Raw genomic sequence first — 26,118 nt, forward strand, 5'->3', positions numbered from 1 at the left:
GATCTAAAAATCAACACAGACTCGGACAACAGCACTGCCTTGATACTCCTAGACCTGACGGCAGCATTTGACACAGTCGACCATGACACTCTCATAACGAGATTAGAAGGACTTGGAATAACAGACACCGCCCTACTATGGATCAAATCTTTCCTAACAAACAGAACGGAAACCGTATGGATGAAACCCTTCAAATCCAGCCCGAGAGATTCCACCTGTGCAGTACCACAAAGATCATCCTTCTCCCCGCTACTATTCAACATATACCTGTATCTACTGATCAGAATCATTAAAAGCCACAGCCTCACCTGCTACAACTATGCTGATGATACACAAATAATCTTCAAAATACAAGACAACCCGGAAAGAAACTCAACGCTAGAAAACTACCTCCGCGATGTATTCTTCGGGATGAACTCTAACTCCCTCAAAATCAACCCAGGCAAAACTGAAATAATGATCGTCACAAAAAAATGGAGGAGAAAACCAATTCATCCCTTGGCCAAGGGAACTCGGGACAACCATGGCACCCTCACAGATTGTAAAAAACCTGGGGGTTCTGATGGACAGTAATCTCACGCTAGAGCCACAAGTAAACGCTCTCCTCAAGAAATGGTTCTTCCTCCTGCGAGCGGCAAAGAGAAACTTACCTTTTCTATCGTTCACCAACAAAACGACCACCATCATCGCCCTCGTCATGTCCAAAGTAGACTACGCCAATAGCCTATACCTAGCCATGCCTGAACGACTCCTAAAAAAACTACAACGCATTCAAAACGCGGCAGCCAGACTACTTCTGAAACTACCCCAAAGAGAACACACCACACCAGCGCTGAAAACACTACATTGGCTACCAATAAAACAACGAATAAAATTCAAAACAATGTGCATTACACACAGAGCAGTACACAACGAAGGCGCTGAGTTTCTAAGAGACAAATTGCACCTACATCAACTGACAAGAACGCTCAGATCAAGCATGGACATCCGCCTGGAACCGAAGCCCTACAACAAAAGAAAACTAGGAGGATCCTTCTTCTCTCACCTATCCCCGAAAACCTGGAATGACCTTCCAAAGTACATAAATAACACAAGAAACCACCTATTATTCAGGAAATTACTCAAAACATGGCTCTTCACGTCATAACTAGAAAGAATGGCCACAGGGGCACTGAGATAACTAAAAACATCAATGAGCGTAGAGCGTACGCGATACACACTGATCAATCAATGGGAAAAGCCGAGGTAAATTTACCACGACATACCAAAGGACCAAACGGGAGACAGTCACAATACGACCAAAGATAGCAAACACAGCAAACTAAGACAAAGACTAGAACAAATCATCAATAGGACCATGACCTTAACTATTACCTTCCCCAACAGCCCTAAGGACAAAACATAGAGAGGGAAAGGAAGCACTGCACCATGGGCCTCAATGCAATGGGTGAGAAACAGAATGTTTCATCACTACACACGGTCCACCAATACAAAGCAGGAAACAATGCCCCACCACACAAACTACAACTAAACAACAGTCCAGACGAAGTTCACCCCATGGAAACCAAAGAACCAGTCAGGACAGAAGGATACGAATGTCTGAATACGCAAGCTCACCAAGACGGATCCACTAGGACAACACATCAACACAACCCCGACCCTGAACCATTCAAAGCCTCAACCGACCAAGGTCACACTAGATCACCTGAGAATAGATATCACCCACCCGGTCCCGCACCTGAAGATCAGGTTCAGACGCACCCACCAATCACACCAAACCACACTCAATAGGATACAGTTGGATCAGCGCAACTCCACCAAAGCGAGTCGGCCCACGAGGAACCAGCAACATCCCAACCAACAGGTATACAACTCTAACGGAACCATATGTACCTAAATCAGGATACTAATCCCACTAACCCAACCCTCTATCTTCTGCATACTTAAACCCACACAACCATCTCTCTCCCAGCAATCCGCACGCACTTTACCACACGGCACCAACAACACATAAACTTCACCAACAGCACTCGAGGCCTTCGCCCGATCCGATACTAGCACCAAAGCCCAGCACTCAGTGTATACCGAGCTGAAGCTGCCAACAGCACACCACTTCTCCCACTCTCCTTCTCCCCTCTTCCCAACTAACCCTACCCACCCTTCCTGTTTACAGATCTGCCAGAGCGCCTGGGGACCAATTCCGTTGGTGACGGTGCGCTATACAAGTACCACTAACATAACATAACATATCTGCGAGAGGTTCATATTCAGCCAGTGAAGGTGAATGGCAATTTGTCTTACATGGCTGCCGTAGCACACGTGCATGCCAAAGAGCAACGGAATTGGGGTCAGGAGTATCTGGCGTTGACTACTTCCGGTGCACCCGAAGGTCACTCTGTTTCTAAGCAGGTGGATGAGACGATTTTGGTGCCGACAGAAGAAACGTTGTCAATCTTTAGGATTGAGGTCATTAATGGTTCCTTTCAAACACAGAGCACGACTAAGAGGATTATGAGGACCGTTAAGGCGGTTGAGAAATGTGGTAACATTGTTGGGTTTACAAGAGATTGCTCAAACGAAATATTGATCCGGGGGGTGCGTGATGAGTCCTTCCTTGGTTTAATATGTTGAGTATTTGGCAAGGGGTATCCCCGAAAGTTGGAAGTAAAACAGTGGAGTGAGGGGAAAAAAAAGGACAACAGTGTTGAGATAACAAAGAAGACTACTTTTGAGGTCGCAAACAAGAGGTGGGTGCACATCGTTATGTGACAAAAGGCACACAGAATATGGGAATTCTTTGGGAGAATGTCTGGGGAAGGGAGATTGCCTTCACTTGTTGGGAATGGGACAAAATAGAGAGGCTGTGGGGCAATGTACTATTCCTACCTGTCTCCAAGTTGCCATTCGATCCTTACCAGCTATCGAATCGTGTTTTCTCCTTAGAACAGCACGTGCCCCGCCAGCCATCCGTTGAGTTATGTGCGGTCCTTACATTTGTTCTCCTTTCCCCATAAAAAAAAAAAAAAACAGCAAGGACCCCTAGTGAAGCAATGTGCGGGTGCCCAGATGTTGTATAGAAGCAGGAGACAAACACAGCAACGCGTGGGGGAATGTGGGAGGAGCGTGGGGAAGCATGTAGAGCTGTCAAGTTTTCCCATGTCAGGTGAGAGAAAGTCACCCAGTCCTCTATGTTTCCCCTGGAATTCTGGGACTTGTAGTTTTTCTAAATGTAAACAAATAGCAAATAAAAAACGAGAAGTCACAGAAGTCAAAGGGAAAAAGACACGAGTGAATCACCTTTTCTCGCATAGGAAGTGGATCATGAATTGGGAGATCTGGAACACGATTCTTTGGTGGCATGCAAAGGTATATGTTGTTCTAGTTAGCTGCTAATACTGTCCTGGGATGATTCAGAGTTCTTCTTGTCGCGGTTCATGTCCCGTTTTACTTGCAAGGGCTTGTGTATTCTCCCCGTGCGTCCCCGGCAAGCAGAGCTGTTGCGAGCAGCTGTCCGAGCAGTGTGTGCGAGTGGGGGTAATATTGGACCTTCCTCCCCTTGCAGATAGGAAGGGGACTCGCACGGCTCGTCTGCTGCTTCAGGGCAGGCGCGGGCTCACGGGGCCCCCCTGCAGGCGGCTCGCGGAACTGCGCCGCGCAGCACAATAGCAGTATGTCTCAGCTGCCTGCGCGCCGTACAAGGACTTACTTTCTGTTTTTGGCAGACAGAAGCCGCGCTGGAAGTCTCCGTCCTGCGCCTTAGCCTTGCGTCATGGGTCGGCCCGGGGCAGCGGGTTGAGTCACCCGGGGGTGTGGCGCCCAGGGAAGGGAAGCCTCGCTGCTGCTGCACGCCGGGAGACAGCAGCCCCAGCTCTTTGTTTCCCACCCCCTCGAAAACAGCACTTCCTCCAACGAATCAACACCGTGATTGTCGCCTCGTCCGCGTTGCAGTGAGTTGAAGTTGGATCTCATGGGGAGGGAAGCAGCCGCTGTGAGTAACTTTACGGGTGAGTCCAAAGTGCCAGGCCAGCACACCACGGCGCTGCACGCCAAGCCTCCCTGCGAGGGCAGCTGCTGGTATTGTACCCATCGCTCTACCGCTGCTGTGCCAAGGCATGCCTACCCCCGAACCGCTGCTGCCCCTGTCTGCAAAAATGTGTGCTTTATTTGCTCGCCGTGAGAGAGCACCGGCGCGCTTGCGGTGCGTCTGTGCCTCCCTCCCGGCCCCCAACTGGGCGGTACTTCATGATCGCTCCCAAATGTCAAAAATGCCCCCGCGCCGTCTTCCAAACTCGGAGCAGCGCTGTAACCAGTGGGGAGGGTGTTTGCCACAATGCCCCTTTTTTGCGCCGATTCCTTTCTATTTTGGGTTTTCCGTACATTCAGTTTTGGTTCTCTTCAAACAAAGCCGATTGTTCATTTCTGAGCAGTAAACGCATTAGAGTGAACATTTGGGAACTTCGCAGGGTGTAGTGGTATGCGGGCATCATGCCACAGTGATGAAAACTGTACACAGGAAGTGTGACAGGGGATATCTGAGCGGACAGTCGGACCCCGGTGAGACATCCAGCAGCACACCCTTCTCTCTCCATAGGTCCCATACTGACAGAGCCCCCATGTTTGCCCGTGGGGCCTCTCAAACTGGAACACCCATTTCTCGAGGTTGCCAGTTTGCATGCGTACACTGGGAGCACACGGGCCAAGACGCTGCTCGTGGTGGTGGGGCGTGCATCGCTCATACAGAACTGCAACCCACGAGGACCCCCTCCTCGGAAAGGAGCCGCTGAGAGCTTTGTTTATGGTTTTCATGTCGTGCTGTCGTGCTTCTGATTGCAAGTGTGAGAATGTCAGTTTCCCCAGTGGGCGCCCACGTACCTGCATGCATCATGTAACTAGCCGCTATAATCCCTATGGTAATTACATTTACCCGGGTGCCTTGCAATTGACACATATTTTCCAGAGTTTACTTCTTGACCCCTGAGCATCCAATTAGACGTGACTATCTCTTGATGCATTTCATGTCCAGGCTGGCAGAATGTATAGGCTCTAGGAAAATCAAATGTTAAGTGTACCCCTCTCTCTCTCCCCAACCCATGCCCCCATCTATGGGTTCACTGCTTATTTCTGAGCCCCTTTTTCCAGAATCGAAATGCCAGCTTGCAGGTGGTGTCGGTCTTGGGGTCAACAGGGTGCCATTTCTCCGGCAGAACACAAGGAACCCGCTGTGAATGGCCCTGTCGCCAAAGGGAAGCCCTTGTTTGGGAGGGACTATTTAACTAGACAGTACAGGCTGCTCTGCCCCACAGAGGCGAGCCTTTCATGCAGCCCCATAACGCCTGTGCATCTCCTCTCTCACCGGCCCGGAGGCAGAGAAGGAAGCACGGGCGTACTGATCTGCCTTTCCTTGAACTTGATTGACATTTTGCTTGTCCCTCGTAATTGGTGACAGTGGCTATTTAAAGAGTACTTTTCATCCATCGCTGGAGGCGTCTTTGGGCCATTGCTTTGTCTCAAGATGATGACGCACCCCCAAGTACCCCTGGAGCATTCATCTTTTGCACCCAACACGTGTCAACTGTAACAATGCTTTATATTTGTGTTTAGCACGATTTGTAATAAAATAAGCAAGTTAAACACACATTACCTACCCAGCATTCCAGAATGGAGAAGCGCAGCTAAGTTAACAAGCGGCAGTTTCAGCGGAGTCTCTCTACAGTGCCTCTAACGCGACCTCTGAGTCTGCACTATGTTACTTGTATTTTTATTTCCATTGTAATGATGCCTTTATGAATTTACGAGTGGGTTTTATGGCGTTTTTACTATCCTTTTTGGTCACTTGCGCTTGTCCGGCGCTAATAGGATCTTTGGGCACTTCGTCGTGGTTATTGTGGCTTGGTTCTTCTACATCAGGGTTCTAGAACCTTTGACACTCCACATGTTTTGGACTACAACTCCCATCAGTATTTTCCAGCACAGTCAAAGCTGAGGGATCAATGGAGTTGTAGTTCAAAACATCAGGAGAGCTGCGGTTTGCAGAACCCAGCTCTACATGAAAACAAACTTGACAGTAGGTCCCCTGTGAAGCTTGCCTGAGTGTAAGAAAATGAACCCAAATCCCTGAGAATTGTCGGCGATCCCTCCTCTCCCAAGAGTTCCCGGGCATTCCCTCCTACCACAACACCACAACCACCACCATGTCTGCAAACATACATAGCCCTCTTGGCCTGGTGACCAAAAGTCTGCGTGTTTTGGCCCAGGGTTTCCGGCCCTCTATAGACGAGGGAGACTGACCATGCCTGGGCTTTTAGCATTGTACATTATAAACGGCTTTCCGGTTTACTTCAGAACAGTATAATTGCAGGCCTCATTCTTTGCAGGGAGCGGGCCTAACATGCTTCTATTATAACTGCTCCTGTTCTCGTACTCCAGTTTTTATCCCTTTCATCTGTTGCTTTTAGTGCTTCAGCCCTTTGGAAGGTGGTTCAACAGATCTACCTTTTTGTATCGGTAAAATGTAGCCAAGCGTCTTGACACCCTCACAGTTTCATTTGGGGGAATCTCCGCTCAATTGGCAAGATGGCTTACTTCTTAGAGTACGTCACATCCCTAACCGGGAAGGATGCTATTTCTTTTCAAATGTTGTAGATCTGCAAAGCTGCTGAGACCCTATTGTTCTCCCTATCGTACACATGAATGTACGTGATGGCCGCCTGGAGCCTCCCTGCATCCCACGATTCACCGCCATGGGCTTACTTTTCGGGGTGGCACGGTTATCCATAGGCCAAAAGTAGTGAACATGGGAGGGGAGGTTACCGGCATTCCACCCAACTATGTGAAATTGAAGTACAGTCATGGCCTGGCATAGTCACACTTCTGCTGTTGGTTTGCTGCACTCACCTCAGGGTCCGAAATTAAGATTCAATGAGCAGGAGCTTAAACCGGATGCTGGGTTTACATGTTTGGAAGGCACCAGTTGACCCCAGGAGTCAAAAGTAACTCCTGGTAGCTGTTGGTTTCGAGCCAACCAGGCTCTACTATGCTAGAAGCATGACCTAAATAGCTCCCAGCTCCCCTCAAATTCGAAACCTGCACCTTGTTTCATGCCAGTTCTTGGTCTGGGAGAAACCGAAATTCCAAAGGCACATAAGTGACGATCTGGTCTAGCCGGATGTCTCTTAGTGCTCTGAACACATTTGATACCTGTCTTACAGACCAATAGACTGCCTGCAGAGCATTTTCATTTCAGCAGCAAGGAAGCATCAAGACTTCACGCCTGTCTCTGAAATTACCTGGGAGATTCAGGGGTGTCTCTTCGTCTGCTGGAGAATCAGGGTGGACCTCTTTCTTTCGCTCCCCCATTCCCCCCCTCCCCGTCTCCCAGACACCATTTTTATTGTTGTGTACATAAGAGTGAGGACAGAGAGCTTTGGACCTCTGTTAGCAAAGGGACAAGCATCTGCCCCAAGACAAACTCCCTCCGTATTTAATTGGTGCATTCCAAGCCCCAAATATTTTCTTGCACACCTGTGCCACACCCGGGCGGGAGTGATGGGAACATCCCCCATAATCGATTTAGAATTTATAAATGCCAAGCAATGTAACAAAGTAGCAAAACTTACCAGTTGGGCCTTGAAATGAGACCAAATGTGTCTTCAAATTCCTAATCTTGTTGCTGTTGTATTCTAATTCTACAGGTGGCAAGAGGAACATTTTGACTGTCTCTCCACAGAAAAACATAGGGCAATTGCTTCCTTCCTACCGTGAAGCGATTGTCAAATTCAGACAAAATCATTACTGAACTGATGAACTTGCTCATTGACCACTGCAGCAAAACCTTCTTTGCCCACTTAGCCCATTCACGCCCCCTCGGCTGTGACCTTTCCCCTGGCCATGGGATTGTGCTGGTGCTGCTGGCTGGTGAGAGACTGTTCTGTGCCGGATGCCACTCTGTCCATCTAATGGCACCATCAACTGTGAAGGAAAAATACCAGTCACGTGCCAGCACGTGCTTACTAGAAAAGAAAGTGGCAGTGCCCAACTGAGGAAGGCCCTACATGTGCCTGCATAGGGCACAGCAGCACCAGAGCCGAGTGTGCAACGTTGGTGTTATATAGCCAGACCCCTCAATATTCCTCATTGATGCACGTAGGGTATCCAGTCTGGAATTTGAAGTCCGGGACTTGTAGCCTTGAATTTAGAATGGGGGAAAATCAAAATGACAAGTTTCTGATTACAAAGAGTACACTCGGGATCTGATGACAAACTCCCTAAACACTGGCACAGACGTGCATGTCTGCCTGCTGAACTAGTTAGTTTCACCCGATGGCATAATGCTGCCTGTGCCACACGCCTGCTGCGGCAATGTTGCTGGTTATTGCAGTAATGGAGCGGGGCCAATGCCTTGCAGGTTGACTTCAGGAATGTGGTGTGGTTGGCCAGTACGAGCGCCCAGCACAGTCCCCTTCTGGCCCATTGTTGGACATGAAAATGGATACCGAACTCAGCAGGACAGGGTGGCTCATCAGGTTCTCGAAGAACAATGAGCTGACCAGGGATGCGGCGGCATGTGGCACGTGAACACTGTTGCTTATTGTGGGAGTACACCTGACTGACAGTTAAAAAATGTAGTTGCCAAACAACACATCATAATAAAACTGAGGCCGAGGCGATAAGTACCAGTGTTCAAAAATAAGTGCTGGGCGTTGCCCTGAACTCCCCTCCCCCAGGGGAGCACTGCACTCCTGATTTAAGCGCTCTCTTGGTGTGAATATACAATGTTATTTTTGTCCACACATCAGTAACTCCCTTGTAGATTGCAGTGGTCAGACTGCTACTAAGAGGTCACTTATGTAATTGACGAGGTCTTGGTGAGTGAGTCTAGTGGTGAGTGAGTCTAGTGTATCACCTGGTACTCTGCATCTTTCCTCTGTGCCAATATGGAGTCCAGTTTATTTTGAAAGGCAGCTTTGATGATTTGTGTTGTGGATCTTAGTGGATGTTCGATACATGTACGCGCTCTGTTGAATTTGGTGTGGCGGCTGCATGGGCTGAGGTGCACAACACAGTTACATCTTCCCACACCCAGAGGGAGAACGCTTATTGCTTCTTTCTGTGGGTGGTGTGAGTGAGGGAATCTGGATGGATGGAGTCTGGGTATCATAGTGAGTGGCAGGAAGGACGGTGCTGCTGAACTCCTTTCATTGGGGGGCTCGGCAGATACCTAGAGTTTCTGAAGCATCAAAGAAATAGTAGGGAATACTCGGGCTGCTTTGTAATGAATGGGCTTTGGTGTCCCACTGGAACCTAAAATCTGTCCTGGAGCATACCAGAGTAATGCAACAGCTTTTTCTGGACTCGGTTGTTAAAAATTGGTCACAAGCAAATCTTACGGTGCCATGGGATCGGAGGTTCAGGGGTGCCTATAAGATCTATGCCGTTCTGGTCAGGTGCATCATGCAGATGCACTCGGCATCTCGCAGGTGCTTCACACATTCACAGGATGAATCAAATAATGAATGAGATGCACCAGGGATCTCTTAAAAAGTGTCAAAACAGATCATAGGGTACGGCATTTTGGTAGGTTTCACCTCCCTTAATAAGGATGTCGTTCTTGTCAATACAAAAGCCTTCACAGCAGGAAATGGACCCTGAAGTGGGGAATGCTAAGCGGCTACATGTCTGGAGGGGTGGAGGCACAAGTCAGCATTTCTTCTTCTCCAGGACAGAAAGACAGAGAGGCAGGGCACATGATGTACTCACTGTGTAATGCTGCTTTCGTCTCACGCTGACACTTCACAGGTTTAATGATTTGTGTTCATGTGTTGCTAGGCACACTATTGGCTTAAGACCTTGAGTGCTCTAATATGTGCTTCAGGGGCTTGCAAGGACTATCCAACTATGGGCTGAAAATAAGTTTGTTTTTCTAATGAAAATACTGTCAAAAATTTAACGGCGAGCAAACTGCTATTTATTGAACCCCATATCTTTCTGCCGGTTACTGGGGAACATGTACTTTATAAGTCACACTATCATACAATACCGATTAACTACATCATCCAGTTATGGTTTCAAATGGCTACAGAGCTACTCCAAGGTTTGCTTAAAAGCCATGGTGTTGATGATCATGAACTGAGGACAAGTTCCACATTGTAGACTTCACTCTACTTTTCAAAGAACATCTCACCAGTCACTGATTGTTCGACTGAACCCTACTTCTTCCCCTTCAGACTCCCCTCCCAATGTATCCCAGCTCCTTTGCTATCCCCCCACCTTTGCTTAGAAGCCCCTGGGGGCGCCCGTTGCTTCCAGGCTAGGGTCACGCTTTATAAATCCCCTCCATGCATGTATCCATACCCTACTCGCACTGTTTGAGGTGTTGGTGGCCCAAAGAAGCTCTCTGGCGAATGACTACCATAATGGGTCCTAGTAGCCAACAAGACCTTCTAAAAAAAAAAAACAAGACCGTTTGTAATCTGTTATTGTTGGGTATCACCGATGACGCAAACATGGCTAAAGAGAATTGAAATTCTTCCTCTTCTGTAAACTGCCCCTCTACTTGCATGCTGTGAACAGAATGTGGGGATTGAATTTAAAGTGAGGAATCCACGAATGTCGCTCGTTTTGTGATAGGAGAACTCTTAAAACCTCTAGAAATTCAAGCAGGCAAAGTAGCGCATTAGGATGGAATGAGCTGTGTGCCAATTAGACCTGATCTTTTAGGCAAACATTGTTCATGCAGCCATCTAGTAAACAGGAAATCACAGCTCTGTTCTCTTTCCAGTGGCTTGCCCAGACTCTTTTGACTGGGGTTGCCCAAGTGGGTCACTGCCTTATAGAGGGGTGGCATGAAGTACAACCGCGCGCATGCGCAGAAACAATGATCATAGTTTGGGATAATGTGGTGGCACCAGGCATGGCCAGTCGGATTCCAGGGGTAGCACGTGCCACTCCCTGGACATGCCACTGTCTCTTTACCAGTTCTTGCATCCCGAGTATTCACCACACCTGGTATCACTGTGTAAATGCATCCTCTTTAGAGCTTCTAGTCTTTGTTCAATCAGGACGCAGGCCCTGTTGCTCGCCTGGAGGAAGACCGAGCCTCTAAATGCGCCTCAACATTAAGGGAACAATTGAATTGACTAACGATGAGCCAAATGGAGCACTTTGGTAAATAAGTATTGTATCACTTTAGTGTTGTTGTGATGAAATATGTAAACGTTAAATTGGGCCTCTTGCTGGTCATGCCTTTCTCTAGGTGTACTGCCGGCTCCTAGGCTTTGGTCCATATGGGGGCGTGGGGAGGGAGCCCTGCATCAAGCCCAGAGCTCTCCAGGCAGCAAGCTAGCTCAGCAAGTTAAGCCCTTGCCTGACATCTAGCCTGAAGAACAGCAGTTCAAATCCAGACAGGGCTGACTCGGCCCCTACTCCTCCAGAGATCTTAAAGTAACGCTGTTGGCTACCTGCACTATTACAGCACTTAAAAAGCAGGGACATCTGGCATGACGCTCTGCATATAAACCTGGTATTATCAATGCACGTGCCAATTATAGCCGTGTTCTGATTTTCGCCGGCTGAACGCCACGCATATATTTCATTACTCGAAAGAAAACGAAAAGCTATGCATTGGATGAAAGAGTTATTCATATCTCAACCCGCAGGCACTGTGCAGGGAAAACGCATTTGGGTTCACAGCCTTATGCGCTTAAGAAACCATTTTTAACCTGGTTTACCTTAACATGGGCAGTCCACCACCCTGCAACGCATGCACCCCCACTGCAGCCCATTTTGACTGAATAACTGAGGCCAGACCATATCTACTTATTGTGGCATAACAAGGCCGCAGTTGTTCAGATTTCACAACATAAATCCTTCTGGGCGTTGTGCTGAACAGCCACCATGCGGAAGTCGGGGGTTGGGGGTGTTTTCTTCAGCACAAGATGAAGCTGAATATTACTGAGGTGGAAGAGGACGCCCATTGCGTTCCTAGCAATCCTTATGAAATTGCGACCCTCTTCACGTTCGATGGAGGAAGGAAAGGCACGACAGAAGCGAGTGCTGCCCGCCCAGGCTGGTCTGCCCCAGGCCACCGCTTCTTGCTTTATTGTGCCTTGGCAGGCGGAACGTCCTGTGCCATCTCGCTCTCTGCTTGCGGCTGCCGTGGGGGGGCTGAGACTCGGAAGCCTACTGGGCAACACGCCCCAGGTAGCGCGCCAAGCGGAAGAGAATGAAGAGTGCTGGCCCTTTTACTATGTGGTCTTTATAAACATAGACAGGGAGGGATATCCACCTACTCGTGTGCGATTTATAAATATGTTCTACTGTGATGTAACCTGTTCAGCAGAGCACCCGCCAAAGCTGGCTGGTTGATTAAAAGGGACCAGTTTGAAAATCCGTTTTGGGGGACACATGCCCACTCGAATATTGCCCGCATAAAATGCTCTGTGGTGAAGTTGCTTCAGATTAAGTGGAAGCTTTTTCAGTGGAGGCTGGTGAATGTTTGAAAAGGAGTAGCATAAATGCATGTATCTAATGTGACTGAGAGCAGCAGGGATCCTGAACCATATAAGAGGGTTCAGTTGGGAGGAGATGTGTAGCCAAAAAACCCACACATTTATGGTGGGTTTAAAAAAGCTAGAAAAAAAAACCTTTCACCTGAAATCTGAAAGAAGGATAGTCCATTTGAGTAAAGTCACACATTCCACAACCCCACCTAGTAGCCATCACTGGAAGTTCACCTCCAGTTCTGAGCCACATCAGCAAGGCATTGTGGGTATGCAAATTAGCCCGTATGCAATCCTTTTTCTCTAGGAAATTGACTTTCACTACTTTATACCTGGCTTAATCAACCCAAGAGAAGTTGGAGAAAAAAGACCCACATTTGGGCTAATTTGCATACCAATACAAGCAGAACACCGCTTTCTAGCCCACTGGGGCATTTCGGGGTTCAAGGGGCTCAAAAATAATAATTTCTCAAACCATTAGAAGCTACTGTCAATCAGCAATATGATTTGGTGACACTGAGCAATCATTGAAGGCAACCATTTTTGGATCACCGAGTAATAGGAGTGTTTTATTGTGCACGGTGAAATGTCTTTTGAAACATAATTTTCAACCCAAGTTTGCCCTGAAGACCATTTTTTGGTTGAAACACGTGTTAGCTGTTGAGAGATTGGAGCCAATAAATGTATACAACTTATTTTATTAAAAGACAGTGTGTACAAGTAGCTTTGCTCTAGAGGCAACTGAGTGTGCGCAATAAGAGTCTGGGCTTAGTTGAGTCTCATTGGGAGATGTATTGCCACTGTATAGTGGTTCATGCTGCTGCTTGGGGTTATCAAGCAGGCCAGTTTAGTGCTAGTACAGATGCATCACTGAATGCATTCTTGAATGGGGCAACATTGCGCCCTTGTTGCCCCTACGTTTAAATGAAATAATTCGCTCCTGTTTAATAGGGACTTTTCGTTTGGATTGGTTCACTGAATTGATGGGACAAGAGAAGAAATTCAGCCTATGCCAAACATACGCCCAGGGCAGCAAGTTCCGGACTGTAGGTAAATGGCAGAGGTAAACCGATGTGTCGAAGGCCCTCCTAACCTTCACCATATCATACCATCCCATGAAATGTGAAATCTAAAAAGGAGAAAGGTGAAATCCTTGGTGTTGTAAAAGTTTACATGTGTATCCCTTTTTAAAGCTATCCAGCGTGATACACACATTGTTAGTTCGGGGGATCGTTTGGGCTACAACTCCCAACAATCCAAACCAGCGTTTTATGGTAACCGTGTGAAGGGAAACGGAAACAGACATGCCTGGAATGGAAATGATCACTGCGTGCTTTGGTACTCTGCAATGTGATTGTCACTTTCAGCAGAGTACCTTATTATGAATGGTCATGGGGTGATGCTGTTCAACGCTCAGGAAAAGCCTCACGCATGGGCAGCGAGTTGTAATCCAACGTCGCACTGTGGAGCGAGTGTATAGGTGCAGTTACCTTCTCTTCAGGCTTATTGGTGACATGGAAAAAAGAAATCGATCCAGCAAAGGCCACTCCAAGAGACAACATCTCTCGAATTGGGGCTAAGTGTGCATTGTGTTTCTGCGATATTACAACTGTGAACGACAGTTATTTCAGTTGAGGCAGGGATAGCCTTCTTGGAGATTGCGTTGTCTTTTCCTTATTATCTTTGAATGAAGGTTTATAGCGAACACTATGACCCTTCGTACCAGAGTCTTACTTCTGCACTCTTCCAATTAGCACCTGCTAACGTGCCCGTAGTGCTGTTGCAGCATCAGAGAAGTAATGATCTGGTTGCATGATGTTGAAGTAGCTGGGATAAGTGGTGCAATGGGTGTTCTCCTGGTTATAGTTCGGCAAGCTACGAGTAGCGGTGCATCAGCAGAGTGGGGAGTCGCTAGAGTTCTGCAGTTGTATTAAGGCATGCGGCAACTGCTGAGAAATGTCTGCCATTCTTTTGCACTTGGGGTTTTGGTGTGTGCAGGGCGTTATTGGGGAGATATCATTTTGTTTTTTCTGTAGGTACCTGTGATCGGTGCCATCAAGGCATTTTGAAGGGGAAAGACAGGACTTGAAGTTAACTCTTGCTAAGCTTCAGTCTAGATTCCTATGTTGGCCAGAGATGAGCTATCTCGTCTGAGGCTGAACATCAGGTAACCTGCTACATGCTGCCCTTTCGGTAGTCCATTGATCTGGCTCATGACCTGTGTGGTTATGGTTTCGTTTCAAATTTAATTTGTGGTACTCCCTTCCCTTGTTGAGATGGTAGATGGGTAGGTTTCTAGAAACATGCAAAACGTTCTGAAATTCTCAGGTTTAAGCTAACAACATAGATCAGCGATGGCAGCAACAACTGAAGTCCTAAAAAGTGACACACGCTATCATGTGTCTTATTACTGCTTTCCTTGACAAAGCCTGGTCCCTTTTCTGCTAAACCCTATATGTTCTGTCATCCTTTTGGTTCTTACAATTTCAGTAGGCTTAACTTTGGTTTAGTAATTTATTTTAATGGTTATTCTCATTAGACCATGATAGACTTCCTAAAAGCTATTCGCGTGAGGCTATAATCTTGTTGAGAAGATTCTACGCGTTTCTTCATTATCGAGGTAGAATCCCTGGTTTTATAGAGTCTCAAATCTCAAACAGGAAGTTTGAGGTCCAGCCCACTTCCTGGTAAATAAAAAGTAGACTATAAGTGTCTGTATATATGATATATATGTTTTTAGCATAAAACAATAACATTTTAAAGGTTACTACCTACCCAAGTTTAAACCTACAAGTCTTGGAAATCCCACATTTAAGGTTTTATGAAGCTTCTTGCATGGATACTACAAAAAATAAAACTCTACCAGCAAAGATGTTACCTTAACTTGCCCTACATTTGGGTAACGTGTTTTAGTGTTGATGTTTTGATTTCTTTGCCTATTTTATATTTTGTGTGTAATATACAAATTAACTTTTGCCATTAAATGTTATATTTTTTTGAAGTGTGTGTGTGTGTGTGTATATATATATACACGAATGGTGTGATAATTTGTGTTTTGTTTTAGTGAGGGGTTTAATGTTCAACATTCTCAGGATGGTTTACTGAAGGGGACGATACAGTAGTGCAAATCCTCCGTGTTTTTTATGAAAACTTTACAATAATTTTACATGTCTGATTATCTGTAATGCAGGGGAGCTTTAATATGAATGATACCAAGTTCATTAGCTCTATTGCGTGAATGGAATGCCTAGTCTCTTGCCATAAAAACTTTAGAACCATCGACCACGTTCAAGAGAAATGTAAAAACGCTGCTGTTCAACCTTGCTGATTAGCTGCTGACCTCATTTTATTCTCAAACCTTCCTGGTCCCCTTCTTCTCATCCTCTTCTCTTGCGCGCTCTGAGGCCTATGGGCGTGTAGCGCCTTTTCTAAGAATTAAAATAAATGAATACATTTCACAGATGGCGAACGTGTTTTTGTCTGTATTGTGTAGCACTTTTTTATTATAAGGGCACATAATTGGTGTTTTGATAGTAGAATTGTATTTTTTGTTGGTTTAATGCCGTATGGCCAGGCCCAGTGGCTGCTTTACCCTCCCCCAAACCCCATAACTGGTCAGCAGGTATATTACATTTCTGTTACCATGAACTACATATACACCTATTTTGTCATATTTGTTAAAATGGAACAAGGATTTATTTTTACTATAACGGGTAGATACAGTGTGATGTCATTGGTGATGCCCATCTGTTTTGTCACCTCTGTGCTCATGGGTTGGAGCTCAGGAGACCCCCCAAAATTGACCAGGGGTGAGAAAGAGCGACCCAGTGGAGGGCGCTTTTAGCAGGCGGCCATCATCAACCTCACTCTTTGAGGAGTGAGATTCAGACACAAATCCAAATATATTGTACAAAGAGAATACAGCAGTGACCATGGGCCAGTAACAGCCCAGGACCCAGGTTATAGGCCTGAGCAAAACCCAGTTTCTGGCATCCTCTGATCTCAGTTTCTCAAAGAAGGTCTTTAAAATCTGTTTAAAATGCTCTACTAGACCGTTGGTCTAGGCTTGGTAAAAGGAAGTATGGATTTATGTTTAACCAAATTGGTTGTAGGGCAGAATTTTGTTAATTTATGACCATTCCTCTAGCTCTGCCAGAAACACCCTGGCAAAGATCTTTGGAGATGCCTCCAGCATTGTAGGATGCAACAGCTATTCTGTTCAGAATGCAGTCCACGGTTGTACACCAGGACCACAATTTGTTTCGTCCACGATTCAGGGAGGTGACCAATTTCACAGATGGCTATGCCTGTTGAGCACTTCACTCCATCCCCAATGATTCATTTTCATTAATGCAGTACAAATGTCATCTGGCCCCAGAGCCATCGAGCCTATGCTGTTACTTATGTAATTAGCAGTCTACCTTGTGCTGGCTTTAAATTCCATTTGTATGCTGCCCATGGCCGCTCTTCTGTCTGTCCTTCTGCTTTTTCCAACGTGTTCTTAATAAAATTCACCCAGGACACTTCTGAGGGTCCCATTGCCAAACTGTTATGCCTGCCGATTAACGATCTTCCAGAAGTATCGTGCATCATTATTTCTCGCTCTCCTTAACTGGGGTCTCCAGTTAGCACGTTTCGTTTTTATTGTAGCCATTTACAGTCCTGTTTTTTTTACCTTTTTACATTTGTTAATAATCTGCAAAGGCTCGCCATGTTCTTGTGTTGCCTTGTGCAATTCTCTTCTGAGAGCGCTTTTCCTATCCCGTATATGTCAATCGAAAAGCCCCTCTGTGTTTATCATGAGTCACCAGCCAATAGCTTTTGTTTCTCCTGGTAGGGATTGTGTGGGCTATTGTTTTGGATATCCGTTCCTCATATTTCTTACAATAGCTTTCAGCAGTCCTCTGGTCACCCAAACCTTGGGAGGTGAAGTGACCCAGCGGATCCCATGACTGTCCTCTTCCTAGTATTTCCTCTCTTTCATTTTGAAAACTGACAAACCTGAGGATGCTGTCCCTTCTTCCCTAGGGGGAGACCTTTCCCATGGGGCCAGGGTGGTGCGTCCTCAGTACAATAATCCCCGTCCCCCCCCGGGATGGAGCACAGAGGGAGGAGGATCACATGGGGATGGAATCCCCCTGTGGAATTGGGGACTATTATTTTCAGGGAACACAGTATTCCTCCGCCTTGATAAACCTAGCCCTGTCTCCAATACCACCCCCACCTGTAGGGATAACTAATATACTTTGTTGCAAGGTTTACCATCTTGATACATTTGACAAACCTGAAATATCCAAGAATCCTAACTATCCAGCTTCAGAGGGGAAAACTAGTACTGGGACGAAGATGATGACTCAGAGGAAACAAAGCGAGCGGTCTAGTTTATCTTGAGATGTCAATTGCCAGAATGGAGGCAGCTGGCTAACGTGGGAGTTGAAAAGGAACTCCGCTGTCGAACAGCTGAGAGACGAGCCTGAGGGAGACAACCCTCCTGAGAACGAGTCTCGGGAGAACGGTTCTCTGAGGAGGCACAGCGGGTTGCCTGCACCGGGCGAACTGAGGGGAGCCGAACGGGAAACCACAGAGCAAGCTATGGGGAAAGCCAGACAAAGGTCCAAACTGGAAGGACTATGTTGGTTGTTGCTGGTCCTTATCTCGCGGATATCCAGGCTCTTGTGAACCACTTGCAAGTCAGGATGTACAGCCAGGAGAAGAGAGGCCGCCCGAGCGTTGCAAACCCCGACTCTCTCCAGGAAGCTCCCAGAGCCTCAGCGAGCAACACAGAGACTGGGGAAATGCTGGGACAGTTCAAGAAGAAGATAACCAGTACGCAGGTTTACTAGAAGGTGTTGGTGGTCCGGGGAAGCTTGAGAGGGAATCTAAGCATCAAATACAGTTTCTCACTTGGCAGGAGAGTTAACCAAGGGGGAGTAACGCTGCTGAGCGAGTCTGGGACACACACCCAAGAGGGAGAGAGTCTGGGACCCGAATGTGAATCAAAGAGAGTTATCCACTTGGCAGGAGAGTGATCCAAGGGGGAATAACGACGCTCCACAAGTCTGGGACCCACACCCATAATCAGAATCCAAGGTCCAAAGTCTGGTGGGTCTGGGACCCTGTGAAAGAGAAATGTTTTGAGAATCACCTGTATTGGCAGGGGAAGTCGTCAAACCACCTTTGCGTATCGGGGACTCGCATCCACATAGAAGATTGGGAACCAGGGGAACAAAGACCCTGGAAATAATAAAGTGAATCCTATACTTGGCGGAGTTAATAGGATATACAGAGTGGAGATATAAGAAACTGTACTTTATCTGTGATCCAGCATTCTAACAGAAGAACAAGTCTAGGGGAAAGGAGCACCACCCCAGTCTTGGAACTTTGTGGTTTTGATTATTTCTTTTCAACACTTTAATGCCAGTGAATCTGGGAAAATGTCTGTGTATTGAGAACACCAAGAGCACTGTTTCTTTTAGTAAAGAATACCCTTACCCAGAGAGTAGAGAGTAAGTGTTGGGGACAGAAGTAGGTTTTCAACACGACAGTGACATTTCTATTGACATTTTCACTAGTTTACTTTGCGGCAGGGAAAACCCTTGTAGCGTTTAGGAATAGAGAGGCCTTTTTGCAACCTTTTTGTGTTAATAAAAGTCTTTGCCCAAAAATATGCCACCACTGAATCAAACCCATACTTCTGCACCCGTAAAAAACAGAGTGCCAGTTTCTCCAATTCATGTGGTTTCCAAGCGATCTACACTGCTTTTGTTTCTGATGGGACATGTCCGGACTAGTGGTAAATGATTGCTTTCTTCTCTACCACCTATGTTGAATCCACGTGCCATGGAGAAAAAGCATGCCTGGATGAAGCAATAACGTAGTGTGGACACCATCCTATCTTTGATTCTTATGTAATCCCCTGGTATGTCCCCAGCACTTCTCCCGTTAATTATAACAAAACCTTGAGTAATGAAGAAATCCTGCAATTTTATGCCCTTCGTATTGCTAATTTCTGGTTTAAGATGTGTGAAAGGTATGTTCAGGCCAATTTTCATGTCTTCATAGGATAGTTTCGCATTCATGTTACCCAGAATTAATATGGGTATCGGATTGATGTTATTTATAGACTTGCAGTATGGAGTCAATGTGTGCCAGGCGGGTCGTAGATATTACCAGAGTCACATTATGTTCACCAAACCAGTGCCCCTTAACTATACACGCCAGTACATAATCAGAGGATCCTGATATTTGCATAATTGTCAAAGCATTAGTGACGCTGATGGCCCCCTGTTATGACGTCCTAGGGGCTCTTTTGGCTAGAATCTGTATATGGGTTCTGCTATCACAAGTTAAGGGTCAACTGCCCATGTTTCCTGTAAAGCCACAATTTCATATAGTTCTAACTGTTCCCAAATGCCCTCTGGGTCCTGGTAGTTAGAATGCCCTTGAGGGTTCCATGAGAGCACCCGAGTATGACTATTAGGGCCTAGATATGACCTTAGGCTGGAACACTCCCACCAGCCAGGCCCAATTATCACTTTCAGTCTTGTTATGGTAAGTGTGCCTAGGTGCCTTGAGTTGAGTAGTTCTTTCTCTGGTTTCTCGCTATTCTCATCATCAGTCTCTCCTCCTCCTAGATTCCCTGACGTCTAGTGTGATGTACTAGTCCCGAGTGTCTTTGTGTGTGGGATAGATGATGGCAATGTTCCTACATTCATATCCCATTTTGAAGAATTCTCTTCCATGGTTTAGCACCGTATTTTTGACAGATTCCGAGTAGAAGTAGACGTTAGCCTCAGCCATGTGGTGTTCCTCTTCCAGCTGCCCCATTATTCTTATGTTGTCCAAATTAATTAATCCCAGAGGATATAATAAGTGGAACAGCAAGAGTATGGCCATGTGATTAGGGGTCCTTTGCCGGGTGGCACAGAATAGGCTTTTTATATGAATACCCAGATCTGGATCGGGTACATTCCAATTAAGTTGTCATTGGCAGCTCTTGTCCCGTGGTTGGTTTATGGGATTTGTTTCTTGACCTCTATGGGATAGACTAAGTATATGGCTAAAAAGCCTTGTTTCCTGTCGCCTGTGTTTCTTTCCTCCTCCCACCCCCACCTTGCTCAATTCACTTCTGTGACTCTTTCAGGTCACCTATTGGTTCAGCAAAGAGTCTGCTCTTTCCATCCATAATGCTCTGGTCCTGATCCGTTTTTCCCCTCATTGTTGGAAACTGGCATTTTGAGGCCGTTGAGGAGGAGAGCTGTCACAGACCAGTTTCCGTTGGTGTGCTTTCACTGGCCCCTAGTTTTCTCGTTTCCAGTGTATACTTATTTTGTTCCATGGTCAGCGGAGGCCGGAATGTGCCGGTACTGCTATTTACGACCTCTTTCGTCGTTATCATTTTAACCATTTTTATTTTTCGTTGTTTATTTTTCAGTTTTGCTTCCACTGTTTCAGAACAGCTCAGTTGTGTCCCCCTGCCTACATTTTATCCATTCTGTTCTTATAGTTAGTTTGTTTTTTCCTTTTCTTATTTGCTTTGCCTTCCAGACTGTAGAAATCAAGACCCGGACCAGGTTTGGGTTGCTGAAATTATACTTTATTCTTGTGACTTTAAACCAAAGAAAGTATAGTCCATGAACTCCTTGAGTTACTTCACTCTTAGGCAGCCTTCCAGGGACGTGACGTACCCTCCTAAGCCTCCTTGGTGTCCGGATAGGCCCACCAGTTGTTCCTTCTCTCCTCGTCCTCTTCGTATGACTAGGAAAATCAACAACAAACGGTGGATTAGTTCCCGGGCTTTTATGTGATGTGAGTGACTTGCTTCCCCCCCAATGGAAACCTCCCCTGTCAATCTGGCTTCCCATTGGCTGGTATTGCCATGTCCCGCCTCCTTTAAAGGCTGCCGTTGCTTTCCAAAGTGCCTGATTCCGCTGGCTGCCAGGAGAGACCCGCTCCCAGGCAACTCCATCCCGTGAGTCCCCCCCTCCTTTGGAAGTCTCTCCCTCCCGCCATGTGGGCTCGTGTATCCGGCCGCTCCAGAGCGGACCGCCTTGCCGAGCAAGCCGTCTCTCCCTCCTCTCCCTTCTCGGCGGTGAGAGACGCTCGGCGGGCCGTGTGGGCCGGCTTTCCGCGACCACCCGTGTTTCCTGCAGGTTTGCCGCCACCAACCCGGATCCCGGGCTGCAAGCCCCGGCGTCACCCCTGGCGGGTTCAGGTAAGGCTGGGTGGGAGGGGGCCGCGCTTTCCGTCTCGCGGCCCATTGCCGCGATCCTGTGGAGTCCCGGGGAGGACAGGTGGGATGGGGCTGCGCTCTCCGCATCGTGGCCCGCTGCTGCCGTGACCCCGCGGAGTCCCGCTACCCCTCCCGGCACCCCTTCAACTCCGGGTCCGACCTCACACAGACACAGGTGTTTCTTGATTTCGGAATGACCCATTTTTTTTTTGTTATTCGCGAGGTTGGTGCATTGTGCTGGCTGATCCTATTCAGTATGTTGCAGTCCACTTCAATTAGCGACTTGTTACATTGATCCTCAGTGGTCATTACCCCGTCGCCTGTGCATGTGCAAGAGGAGGTCTGGCTTCTCCTTCCTCGCGGGAGAGCAGTCTTCTTTTCTCCAGTCTCCCTTAATTAGATGCATCCAGTTGTATTTCTTCAATTGTATCGGTTATTATGCAAGCAACTTTAGATGCTTCCGCTTTAATTCCCAGGTGCTGCGGCATCTCTTTTAAGACTTCCGTTGGTATGGTAACTTCCTTTTGTGTGTTTGGCCAGCGATGCTTGTAATTTAAGTGTAGATGACAGTGAAGGGAAAGAGTTATGCAATAAAAGCTGGCTAATTTCAGACAGATGCTCCTCTCCGTATTCAATAGGTTGCATCATTGTTGGCATTACTACTGGTGCATTTCAACATGGCACTCTGCTCCCCAGGATCTGATGTTGCTTCTAAAATATTAATATTTATTTCTGATTCCAAACAAGTGAAGTTCATCAGGGGAAGGAGCCGGGCTACTCTCCAAGTTGTCTCCCAGGTGCAGTTCTTTAGTGGTAGATTCATGGGGCCCTAATGTCTTGCCAGGATTCCTTTTTATTGGTTGTGGCCGGCCCCAGCAGGTTAGTTTGTGACCTAACCTCCTTTGCCATGGCCGAGCACTACCACCTTCTAATATGGGGGATAATGGAACTTTGCTTCAGTGCTACTGTTATGGACTGTGTCATCCTCGCCCCCAAGCATGTCAAGGAGGTGTTAATATTTTCAGAGAACATTCCATCGTGTTTGGTTAAATCACCTTTACAGGGAAAATATTAAATTATTTTGCTTTTATCATGGATGTTTGCTGCATTATTCTCCCCTCCTTTTCTTGTAGCGGTCTTCTTCATTTGAGCGATCCCCGACTTGCACTTCTGTGCTCGCATTGATGTTGGAAAAAGCCGTGTCACCAATCCGTTAGTTGCGGGTCGTCTCTTGCGGCCGATTCCTCCGTCAAGTGCACACCCGCTGCATTTTCGGCACCCGTTGTCCCGTTTTCCATATCTCAAATTGCCTGCTCGCTGGCGTGATTGCAAAGCACATTGCATACGCCGCTGCTGCCCGCAATGCTATCGTTGAACTTACGCGCTGCTTCTGTGCTGTGCACGTTTTTAAAAGGCCCCAGGCGCTTGATGCAAGGGTTAGTCCGCTTGCTCCCTCTGCCTTCAGTTGCCAAGATCTCTGGTCCCAGTACTGTGATCCGGTCAACACTACTATTACTGATTATTAGTTTGGTCTTGACCTGACGCATGAAGAGAGATCTCTGATGGGTGAGTATTGGATGCCCCCATGTAGGGTATCCGGTTTTTCACCGTACTCTGGTTGGTGTTGCTCTTCATGGGGAAGTCTTCAAGGTACTATATGGCAAAATCTAGTATGATCAGGATTTAACAATTCCATGCCTGAGCAGAGCTTAGTGGTTCCATAATATGCATGTCTCCATAATATGCATGTCAATTTGGGAGAAAGGTTCCTCAGTGAGGGCTGAATGGGGGCCCATGCTACATTTTCTGGGTTGTTTTCTGGCTCACAGATAAGTCCAGCTAATGCATATTGATTTGTCTGATGTACTGTGTGGCTGGAAACCCTTACCCAGCACATATTTATGGGTTTTGGTGACCCCTTGGTGTCTGGCTGAGAGTGATCGAAATCTAGAACAGTTCTTCAATATTGGACTAGTAGGTGATACCTGGTCTGACAACTCCCCCTCAGATTATTGGTGACCCAACATCGCAATCGCATCTTTTCTCTAAAGAAAGACCACCACCTAGTTCTAATCTCGTCAGCGGAGATCTCGGCATTAAAGGCTGACTTCTTTGAATGGTCACTGTCGTGTCAGGTAGTGGCAGACTCTTTCCTCCTTTTTTGGAGGACCAGTTAATGGAGTGGGGGTTATAGTCTGTCTGCTTTCTATACCTCTTCTTCTGGAAGATGGCAGGAGGCACAACGTGATTTTCCCATCTCTTATTCAAGTTGAGTCTTTTCCTCATCAGCAGGGTTATATTGTTCACAAAGTAATTGGGTGGCAGGATCTCCTTCTTTTACAGAAATATTTCAGTGCCATGATTTAAAATCGGGCACCTTAACCCTCCCCCCTTTGAAGTCTAGGTAAATGACCCGCTCTCCCACGTCGGGCTTTATAGAATGCCCAACCCAGACTTCGTCACCCCGACCAGCTCAATCTTCAACCCTTGGGAGAAGAGTGCATGCCCCTTTGGGTGGGGATGGGTATATCTACCATGTCCATGCTAAATAAGTCCCAGTGAGTGGAGCCAAGGGAGGTAAGCCAAGCTAGAAGTGTGGCGAGTGCCCGTCTTTGTGGTAGTGCAGACTTCCATAATACCATGGTATATCACACGTGTGGCATTCATTTTCAGGATGATCAAACAGGATGCACAAAAGATTGGACTTGGGAAGTACAGTTCACTAGATTTATTTACATGTGGGATCAGATCTAGACTTATTAGACGAAATTGAAAATATATTGATAAAGTAGCAAACGTGCTACACTGACAGTCCAATGATTGTAGGAGGCGATTTTAACTTTGATTACAATCTTAACAAGGCTGATCTGGATATATTTGATGAGGACAATGTCCCCTTTGTACCACAACCTGGTGGCGCAAGGAAAAGGCGCACATATGGGAGATTATAGTCTACCTTTTCGAGATGGGGGTTCCTGCAAATGAATGTCATTCGATGGTCATTGGGGAAAAGTTCTGACTTGGCATAATACGGTAGCAGCATCTACCATTGGACTACCTGTTCACTACGAATATAGATATTGGGCAAGCTTGCATGTTCGAGATAATAACCCCGCCCCCCCCCCCCAACAACCTCGAGTGACCATGCGATGTAACATTCAACACTCTGCAAGCTATGTAAAAAGTTAGTCGAAAGGGGGGGCCACAACATCTTGTGGTTAAGGGGAAACACAATAGAATTTAGCAATTTGTAAATCGCGATAAAGCCAACAGTCTCATGACCTTTTTACACTTTGTGTCACAATGAAGATTGACACGTCCCTCAAAGGTTGTGACCATAGTCCACTTATTTTGACCTTGGATTTGCACTTAGGAGAGTGTCGCTTAGAGCGCCCGGTTTTGCAGGTGGAGGTTGTGGAGCGTAATCATGTACTCCTCTGGAGACTATCAGTACGATTTAACAACGTTATTTAAAGTGAGCATAACCAAGGGGGGGTTGGCCTCCTTGCATTATGCAATATATTAGCAAGAAATCCTGAAGGGCTTCTCAACCTTTGTCATTAAATGAGGTAGTAAGTTTAGCAAACCACATCTCCATTTATTTGACAAAGAAACTCCGATTATGAAGAGCTACGAATTAAGGTCAGGCTGTTAAAAAGGGAGTGTGCCTATGGCATCCTTTCTATTAAGAAACTCAAGCAACAATATAGCATTTTTTTTGTAAAGCCTGGAAAATGCAGAAATTGAATTGTGTTGCTGAGAAAATGCTTGGGATACTGTTTAGTAGATCTGATAATTATAATTGGTTATTTATAACGCGCTTGGTACCCAGAGGTTTCCAAGCGCCGACCCGGGATTCAAACCTGCGTTGTCTTGCTTCCAAGGCGAGCGTGTTGCCCCTGAGCTATCCTCCCGTTGATGGAGACTTCTGGTCATTGATTAAGAACCTGGTTACTCAGATTGCCCTCCAACTTAAATCAATTTTGGCAGGAGTGTGGGAAGCGCACATTGCCACTTTGTATAGTGCAAATACTGCTAGGGGTATTGTTGATAGCACTTTAGTTAACAATGTAACTATGACAAGTTGGGGAGGCTTTACTATTGACCAGACGTTAATCAGACGTGCTATATGCCTTGCTAAATCGCCCCTGACGGACTATCAAATGCCACTCTCAAATTTGATCCGGAACCTATGGGCAAACATTTTACATGATTTGTTTTTAAAGGTTAAACATGCACTTTATCCCTACAACATGGAAAGAAGCCACTGTTGTTCTTATTTATAAAAAAGCTAACCGGTTAAACACAAATAATCATAGGCCAATTTCACTTTTAGACAGTTTATATAAACTTTTTAGTGGGTTTTTATTAAAAGAGCTGCACTGCTGG

General features: G+C 46.5%; 1 protein-coding gene across 4 annotated transcripts in view; it reads left to right on the forward strand.

The window, feature by feature from the left end:
* Positions 1–3,631: 3,631 nt before the first annotated feature.
* Positions 3,632–26,118, forward strand: part of HYCC1 (hyccin PI4KA lipid kinase complex subunit 1) — a 711,655-nt gene continuing 689,168 nt past the window's right edge. For 2 of the 4 annotated variants that reach the window (XM_069648331.1, XM_069648332.1), the window contains exon 1: positions 3,632–4,004. The gene's annotated coding sequence lies outside the window, so the exon portion shown is untranslated. The remainder of the gene's footprint in view (positions 4,005–26,118) is intronic. The other 2 variants (XM_069648333.1, XM_069648329.1) reach the window with 2 other exon arrangements.

Source organism: Ambystoma mexicanum, chromosome 2q, assembly GCF_040938575.1.
Source record: "Ambystoma mexicanum isolate Mex_15411 chromosome 2q, UKY_AmexF1_1, whole genome shotgun sequence".
Taxonomy (NCBI): domain Eukaryota; kingdom Metazoa; phylum Chordata; class Amphibia; order Caudata; family Ambystomatidae; genus Ambystoma; species Ambystoma mexicanum.